The following is an 8,919-nucleotide window of genomic DNA, read 5'->3' on the forward strand; positions in this document are numbered from 1 at the left end:
TGGGACTGCTTCATCCGCCTCTGAACTCATGCCTGGAGAGGTATCTGGGGACAGGTCTGGGGGAGTCATCACATCCCTAGACCCTGATCAAGACTACTTATCACAAGGCATGTAGTTAGGAGATGGGCCAAAAGTTTTTCCCTACTGCTGAATGGAAGTGCTCACTATTTATCCTTGATTCAGAAAAAAACTAGACCAGAACAAAACTGATATTCCTATTGCTGTTTTGCCACTGGCTTGATTTCAAGTCCCTGCCATCACTGGCTTCCTTCCAAGGTAATGGATGACCAAGACCGCCAGATTTTGTACACTTGAGCCTGTCCTTGGACAGTGTCAAAATAAGAAGGAAAGAACAGTACAATTCAGAATCTTCAATCACAGGCTTGGGATGAGCTCCAGGCATATAATTTTGGTGCATGCTCATGTAGAGGTCAGGTGAAGAAACCAATGTACATTCATATACCCCAGTTTTAAGCAAACATATGGCTGCATACATAGGTTTCTGTAGGAAAGGAATGTGATGTGAAAATAATGGAATGTGAATCACAACACAAATATCACTACTTGTATTATGATGTCATTGCGTGCACATTGTCATTTTCCTGCCACTGTTGTTTATTGCACACATCTATGAAACCATGAGTGTTTGCCCAGGTTTTAGTTATTTAAAAGCAAGGCTTCTATATAAATCAGGACAATCATAAAACACATACATAAAATAACTCCCTGCTGCTATTTAATGACTGTCAGGATTTTGGCAGCCCAGATACGGTTTGGCTTTGTCTCTGAAATCCTGTAGCTTCATGAATTCCCTAGAACTCCTATACAGTTCCGGCACAAGCTATTCAAATGACAAGCCACCCACATGACTGGCTTGTCCTTCCATATGAAGGAAATAAAGATGAATCATCGCTGCCCACCATCTATGTGCTTTCTTTGGCATCAAAGCATCAACTGCTCCTTTAACAGGCTTTAAGACACATTTCCCCAGGGTTCAGTTTATAGCAATTTTAGATGCAAAAGTCAGAGTAGTGTAACACCTTCAGAAATTTCTCAGAGCCAGAATAGTACACTGACAAAGACTTATCGTTCATAACCGTGGACCTCACCCTATTCCTAAGAGGTCTGTAAAGGGGTGTGCATAAGCACACCAGCGTGCCTACCGTCCCTGACCTACTGCCCCATTTATTCGTATTAATTTCTTATGTTTATATTTATACCTGTTTATACTTATATGTTTATATGTAATGTTTATACTTATGTTTATTTTCTCATACATGCTTGACAAATAAATAAATAAATAATAATAATAACTAAAATCTTTGTGCCATTGCAGTGTTCTTTAGAAGTAAGCAACACATGTCTTTGAAAATATTATTTTCCCATACAAATAAGTCAGAAGATAAAATCTGTTGTAATAGTGTTTTGGTTCTGACCTGAGAAAATTTGTACTTTTTAAACTTGTTAGTTATTAACTGATTTGCAAGCCATCTTTGAACTTTTATGAAAAGCAACTGCATATACTACACACTTAAAACAAGTAAAAGGAAATAATTTAATGGAATTAATTATTTTTGAAACATGAAAGACAAAGGTATGAGATGCTCAGTAAGAATTTTTTTATAACATTATCCTAAGTGTGCTTATCTAAGTGCAATTCTTACTATATTTAATTCCAATAAATGGGCATATATTTGTATTCATTTTTTAAATGAGTTTAAATTTATTCTATACAAGTCTTCTTAAGAGTAATTTTTATTCTGGATTTCAATGGCAGTTACTTTTAAATACAGGACTGAATTCTGAATCTGCTTTTTCTACAAAAGAAAAAAAGAATATTTTCCATTAAGGCTTAAAGATGATTTTGTTCTTATGCATTGGAAGTGAACCTCTCACATAATCTCTTTAGAATTTTAAAAATCAACTGGGCTAATACAAGAAATGAAATGTGCATTATGTTTTGCCTCGAAAGTAGGGACTATTCATAACATATATATTATTTATTCAGTAAGCCCACATTGAAGTTCATTTGGCAGATTATGAGTGATAATTAAAACAGTCAAATGGCTTAAAAAGAAAAGCAGAATACCACACAAGAAAAAATAAATAAAAATGAAGTTAGATAAAACACTGGTCTTTGAAACAGCCACATTCTCCCCTTTGTGTCTAATATTTTGGATTCCTTATTTGACATGATCTTTTATTATCAATGATCAACAATGTTAACTCTGGGGTTCTGATAAGAAACAGGTCACCGCGAATAGAGAAGCATTCCAGCCCATCTATACCGGGGATTAACAACTTGCCCTCGAAGGGCCCTCGGCCAGTATTACCGCCTGCCAGAGGCCTTACCAAAAGGCCGTACTGAAAGGTACAACAAGATGGCTGCCGAGAAATCGGCAGGTCAGATCCTGGGTAGGTGGGGATGTCAATGCTGAAACCACACTGTTCGAAGGTACTTCAAGGGGGTTGGTGATGAGTGTGGTGCCACCTTCCAGCTGTGGCCTCTCTTGGGGATTGGACCCCTCAAGACACTCAGTATTGGCCCCGGATTTGTCCAGAGCAGGGATCTGAAAGGGTCCCTGTCCGAAATGGCGCAGGTCAAGGCATAACTTGGGTCTGCGTGGGTTTCTCCTGCCACCCCAGCAGGTCACCAGGAGGGACCCAGTACCCAGCATAGGCTGGGTACCTTTAAAAAACCCCCAATGTTAACTCTAATAATTTATTTGGAAGTTGTTGACTACAGATATCCTTAATTTTTGGCCCAGTGGATACACTGGACTTTTAAGACCATAGGATGGAGACACTCACAAAGTTATGATCATGGACACCACCAATTACAAAAAGCATTCATATTTTAGAACAGTGTTTCTCAATCTTGGCACTTTTAAGATGCGTGGACTTCAACTCCCAAAATGGATGTTGGGATATGGGATCATGGATGCTCGCTAGGGAATTCTGGGAATTGAAATCCATACACCTTAAAGTTACCAAGGCTGAGAAGCACTGTTAGAAGGGAATCAAAGCATTTACAGCCATCCAAATTGTAAAAATAAAATCCTAGAATCTATGTAGGTCCAAAAACAGTGCAGAAGATACAATGTATACTTTAGGCTGGTGCCATGTCAGCTTTTCAGTCATTTTTCTAAATTAAAAAAACTCTTTAAAAATTTGGAGCAGGAGGGAGCTTGAGGGGCGTCAAGGAATTTTTGTGTGAAAAACAATGATTTCTGCCTCATTCCATCCCATTTCCCTATGGGCAGATTTGAAGTTCTGAGGTGGCTTTGCCTTTCCAGAAGTGTATAGTTGGCACTGGAAATGGAATGGTTCATACATGGCCCATTCCTCCATTGGAACCATCTCCTGTTCTTGAAATGTAACTAATCTAAAATGTCAGACTGGCCTTTCCAGGTGCAAAAGAAAACATTCCAATAGATTGTTTTGGAGACAAACCACTAAATTTTGTGTCTCTGTGTGTATATCCTAAATGGAAACATTCATAGAATGGATGAAGATAGTAAGTTACAGAAAATATCCACAGCATGGCTTCTTAGAATGAAAGGGCTGATAACATTACTATTTGCCGGCCAAATGTCTCTTCCACAGAAATACATTAGGGATATTTTTCCCCCTGGATTTATCTTTTAGAATAGAATAGAATAACAGAGTTGGAAGGGACCTTGGAGGTCTTCTAGTCCAACCCCCTGCTTAGGCAGGAAATCCTACACCACTTCAGACAAATGGTTATCCAACATCTTCTTTAAAACTTCCAGTGTTGGAGCATTCACAACTTCTGGAGGCAAGTCTTTCCACTGATTAACTGTTCTAACTGTCAGGTCTTTCTCCGGTCTTCAACCAGATCCAGTCCATTCTTTAACATGACCTCCACGCATTCATTTGGTCCTTTTCTGCTCAGTTTTGAGGTAATCCTGCTGATGAGACAGGACAAAAGGACAGCCTTGAATCTCTTTGACAATTACTTTTCAACATTCCTTTGAGTTGGGAAGAATAACAAGATAAGAAAAGCTTTTAAATTAATATCTACACCCTTAATACATATAGTTCTTGACTTACAACCGTTTGTTTAGTGACCATTTGAAATTACAACAGCACTGAAAAAAAGTGACCTTTTTCACACTTAAAGACCGTTGATCATCCTCAGTGTCACGTGATCAAAATTTAAATGCTTGGCAATTGACTCATGTTTATAACAAGTAGCAGGGTCCAGCAGTGTACATTTTGACCAGCAAAGTCAATGAAGAAGCCAGACTCACTTAACCATGTTACTAATTTAACAACGATTCACTTAACAACTGTGCAAGAAAAATAGTAAAATGAGGAAAAATCCACTTAACAATTGTCTCGCTTAACAACAGAAATTTTGACCTCCATTGTGGTCATAGGTTGAGGACTACCTGTATCAGCTCCAGTTTGGGTCACTTACCATACTTTTCGGAGTATAAGATGCACTTTTTTCCCCCCTAAAAGAGGGTGGAAATGTCGGTGTGTCTTATACACCAAATGCAGCCATTTTTGGCCTACTGAAGCCCCGTCCCGCGCATCCTGTTTTTGCCAAAAACAGGCCGGTTTTTTGCAAAAACAGGATGCGCAGAGAGTTTGGAAGGCCTGCAGAGCAGGGGTGAAATGCTCCCGGTTCAGACTGGATCCCTGCCCCCCCATGCCCAGCTGAGCTGCGCAATCATCAGAGGCTTTTAAAAAAAATTTAAAAGCATTTTCTCTACAACCTCTTCGGCAGAAAAAAATGCTTTTAAAAGTAAAAAAAAAAGCCTCTGATGATCGCGCGGCTCAGCTGGGATTGTCAGAGGCTTTTAAAAGCATTTTTTCTACAACCACTTCGGCCAAAGAGGTTGTAGAAAAAATGTTTTTAAAAGAAAAAAAAGCCACTGACGATCAGGCAACTCAGCTGGGATTGCCAGAGGCTTTTAAAAGCATTTTTTTACAACCTCTTCAGCCGAAGAAGTTGTAGAAAAAATGGTTTTAACAGTTAAAAAAAAAAAAGTTGGCCACACCCACCCAGTCACATTACCCCCCGCCCCCAAGCCATGCCCACAGAACCGGTAGTAACAAATTTTACATTTCACCACTGCTGCAGGGTGGGCGTTTTTGCCTTCCCCAGCCCCCAGGAGCACTCTGCAGGCCTCCCAAACACTCTGCACACCCCATTTTTGGTCTCCCAAACCCCCCACGTGTCACGCATCCCAAACGCAGAGGGTTTGGGAGGCCTGCGGAGTGCTCCTGGGGGCTGGGGAGGACAAAAACTTTTTTTTCTTGTTTACCTTTTCGAAATCTTGGTGCGTCTTATACTCTGGTGCATTTTATAGTCCAAAAAATATGGTAATCAGAAGGCAGAGGCTAAGCATGGAACAACTGATAGTATTCCCACATAGTGCCCAACTGCTAGTCTCACAGGGATGCATTGGGTACTTTTTTTTCCCTGGACTGTTTTTCTTTCTCCCCAAGTTCTGCCAGATTCAGACCATTTTTGAACTTAATGTTTCTTTGTCTAGTTTCTTCTACTACACCAAATTTGCTTCCATCCAGGTTTCAGAGAGTTATCCACCCAAAACATAAAATCCCAAGCATCTTTACATAATTTCTTCCTACAATTTATTGGCTTAAGAAGCAATAAAAAAAAAGGATGGCTCATAGAAATAAAGAGGACAAGTAAGAATGAAGGCGATGGCATTTCTCCAATATTCTGTGCAATAACGATTTACTGTATTTCTGTTGAGACATGTGGCCCCTAAAGAGCTTTGGAAGGAGCAAAGATATAGCTGGGAAAAGTGAGGCTCCTTGGGAGGAATTGGAAGATGCTGCATTTGGCAGAAATGTGGATCGGTGTTTCTTCAGCTACTGTAAATCCATGATCGGTGGCAACGCATAGATTTCAGATTTCAATGTAATTCAGGACTATTTACTTGGCAATTTAAGCTTGTTTTTGATCAAAAGTTGGTTTCCAACCCCCAAGAGAAATTTGGCCCTCAAGAACTGCTAGCTGTGGAAGTATTTGTGATGAAACAGCAGGGAAGACACTTATGCCAAAGACCAACCTTAGTTTGCTTTTCTTCATATATCTGCAATAAAATCCAGCATTTCTGCCAACTGATTTCACATCCAGAAACAGAGCTGGGTCCTCGCCCAGAACCTTTGCTTCTTTCTCCTACTCTACTTGTAAAAGTTGCTCTTGGCACATTTCCTTCATGAGGGACCCAAGCACACATGTATCTCTGAGGAAAAAAAGGCATTCCAAATCTAAACATTTCTCCAAGCTCCCTTGAAGTTTTTCTCTTCTCTTCTCTTCTCTTCTCTTCTCTTCTCTTCTCTTCTCTTCTCTTCTCTTCTCTTCTCTTCTCTTCTCTTCTCTTCTCTTCTTTTCTCTTCTCTCTTTCTCCTCTCCTCTCCTCTCCTCTCTCCTCCCCTCTCCTCTTCTCTCTTCCCTTCCCTTCCCTTCCCTTCCCTTCCCTTCCCTTCCCTTCCCTTCCCTTCTCTTACTAGAGTTGCTTATAGTGCAGCTTTTTGGGTCAGGATAAAGCAAGGCCTCTTGATAGAAAGGCCATGTCTCTGTGGGCAGAGAAAGAGACGTTGGCAGAATTTAGCTGGTTTTCCTGCTGGCAGATGATGCTGTGTGGAGGGGAGAGAACTGTAGGGAAGCCACAAACTGCTGCCCAAAACTGTATCACAATATGTTATGCTAGGATAGCAACATTGCCTAAGCTAGTTGCTAAGTCATGGGGAAGAAGGGCTGTGAGGGCAAGATAATTTATATAGTTATGCAGGTAGTTCTTAATTTACAACCGTAATTGGACTGCAAGTTCCATCACGGTTCTTAAGTGAGCTACACCCAATTTTACTACCTTTTTTCTCTTCAGTTGTTAAGTGAATCATGCGGTTGCTAAGCAAATCCATCTTCACACATTGCTTGTTGGAGGCCTGTGGGAAGGTCACAAATGACGATCATGTGACCTTGGCATGTGGCAACAGTGGGAAGTGTGAGGACTGGTGGTAAATCACTTTTTTCAGTGCTGTCATAACTTCAAAGAGTCGTCTAAACAGATGGTCATAAGTGGAGGACTTAAATTTCAACTCAAGAATGTAAGGAAAGCCTATTAGTGGGCTTTAACAACTGTAGTGATTCACTTAACAAATAAGGCAAGAAAAGCTGTAAAATGGGGCAAGGTTCAGTTAACAAATTTCTCACTTAGCAACATCAATTTTGGGCCCAATTGTGGTCGTAAGTTGAAAGTACCCTGTACTTTGTAGGGTAGTTTTGCTCAAGCCTTCAACAAGCCAAGGCATCCTTTTGAAAAGCCACATGGCTTTAACTATATTTAATTTTTAATTACATCCAGTTTTTAATCCCTTCTCAACCGAGTTGGAATGGGGCACCAGGACACTACAGGTAGTCCTCAGCTTATGACCAGAGTTGGGACCAGCATTTCCACTTGTAAGCAAGGTGGTTGTTAAGAAAGTTGTGCCCAATTTTATGACCTTTATTGCCATGGTTGTTAGGCGAATCACTGCAGTTGTTAAGCGAATGTGCTTCCCCATTTGCTTGTCAGAAGTCAGCTGGGTAGATCACAATGACGATCACATGACCCCAGGACACTGCAACGGTTGTAAATATTTGCCAGTTGTCAAGCACTTGAATTTTGATAACAACTGTGGGGATGCTGGGACAGTTGTGAGCACAAGAATTGTTCATTACTTTTTTCAGTGCTGTTATAACTCAAATGGTCACTAAACCAGGGGTGAAATCCACAGGTTCTAACAGGTTCTAGAGAACCAGTAGTGGAAAGTTTGAGTAGTTTGGAGAACCGGCAAATACCACCTCTGACTAGTCCCAGAGTGGGATGGGAATGGAGATTTTGCAGTATCCTTCCCCTGCCACGCCCACCACGCCATGCCCGCCACGCCACACCACGCCCGACACGCCACACCCACAGAACCGATAGTAAAAAAATTTGAATTTCACCACTGCACTAAACAAATGGTTGTAATTTGAGGACTACCTGTAATCTGCATCTTTAAGCCCCCAAATTTCACACCTTGCCTATTTTCAGAGAGAGAGAGAGAGAGATTAACACCATGTCGACTCTCAGACAGCAGAGATAGTTAAAAAATGAACCAGAAATGAGTTAAGTTTCAGTTCTCTGTGGCTAGAGACACAGCATTGGGCGATCAGCTTTGTAAAACTATTTGCTGCAAGTAATGTGGAAGATGAAGAGGTGATGTTAGGTATGTGGAACCTTTCACCCTTCAGATCACAGTGATTTATAACTTCCAGGAGCTTGCAAACTACAGTCTAGAAATATTTTCAACTTCTGCCATTACTTCTTCATATGGCCTCATGGAAATCCCCCCGTTCTCTCCTCTAGGCCTGGTGTGAATCTTTGAAAGCAATGCTGCCAAAAGCATCTTCCAAACCTAATTACAGTCAGTAACCTTCCACAACCTACAAATCTACAGGAACCATTTGCACTTCAGTTTGAGACGCATACAACACAGATTCATCCCCAACAGCCTGCGCTTGTCTTCAACAGTGAAGGGACACTGGGCAGAAAACATCCTGCAGCCAAGAAGGCTCTCCACACACATTTGCACTATTCAGCTAACCCTGAGGACACAGATAAACCTCCTAATGGCCTCAAGGACTCTCTGAAAGAATGCAAATGACCAGCAGCCTGCAAGGAATATAAATCCTTCCATTCCCTATCATCCAGTCAGAGCCGAAGCAGCTTCTTGGATGAAAAGCGAAACGTCTTCAAAGAAAATAAGAAAGCCCAGTTGCCTCCTGAAAAAGCACTTTTGGGACTTCCACAACCTGGCATTTTTTTTAGATGACTTAAAATGGATGTTTCCAGCCAATGTGCCAAAAAGTAGACTACCTGGGTACTCAGG

Source organism: Pituophis catenifer, unplaced genomic scaffold (assembly GCF_029215685.1).
Source record: "Pituophis catenifer annectens isolate HBS135680 unplaced genomic scaffold, rPitCat1.0.hap2 SCAF_3, whole genome shotgun sequence".
In the NCBI taxonomy this organism is placed as follows: domain Eukaryota; kingdom Metazoa; phylum Chordata; class Lepidosauria; order Squamata; family Colubridae; genus Pituophis; species Pituophis catenifer.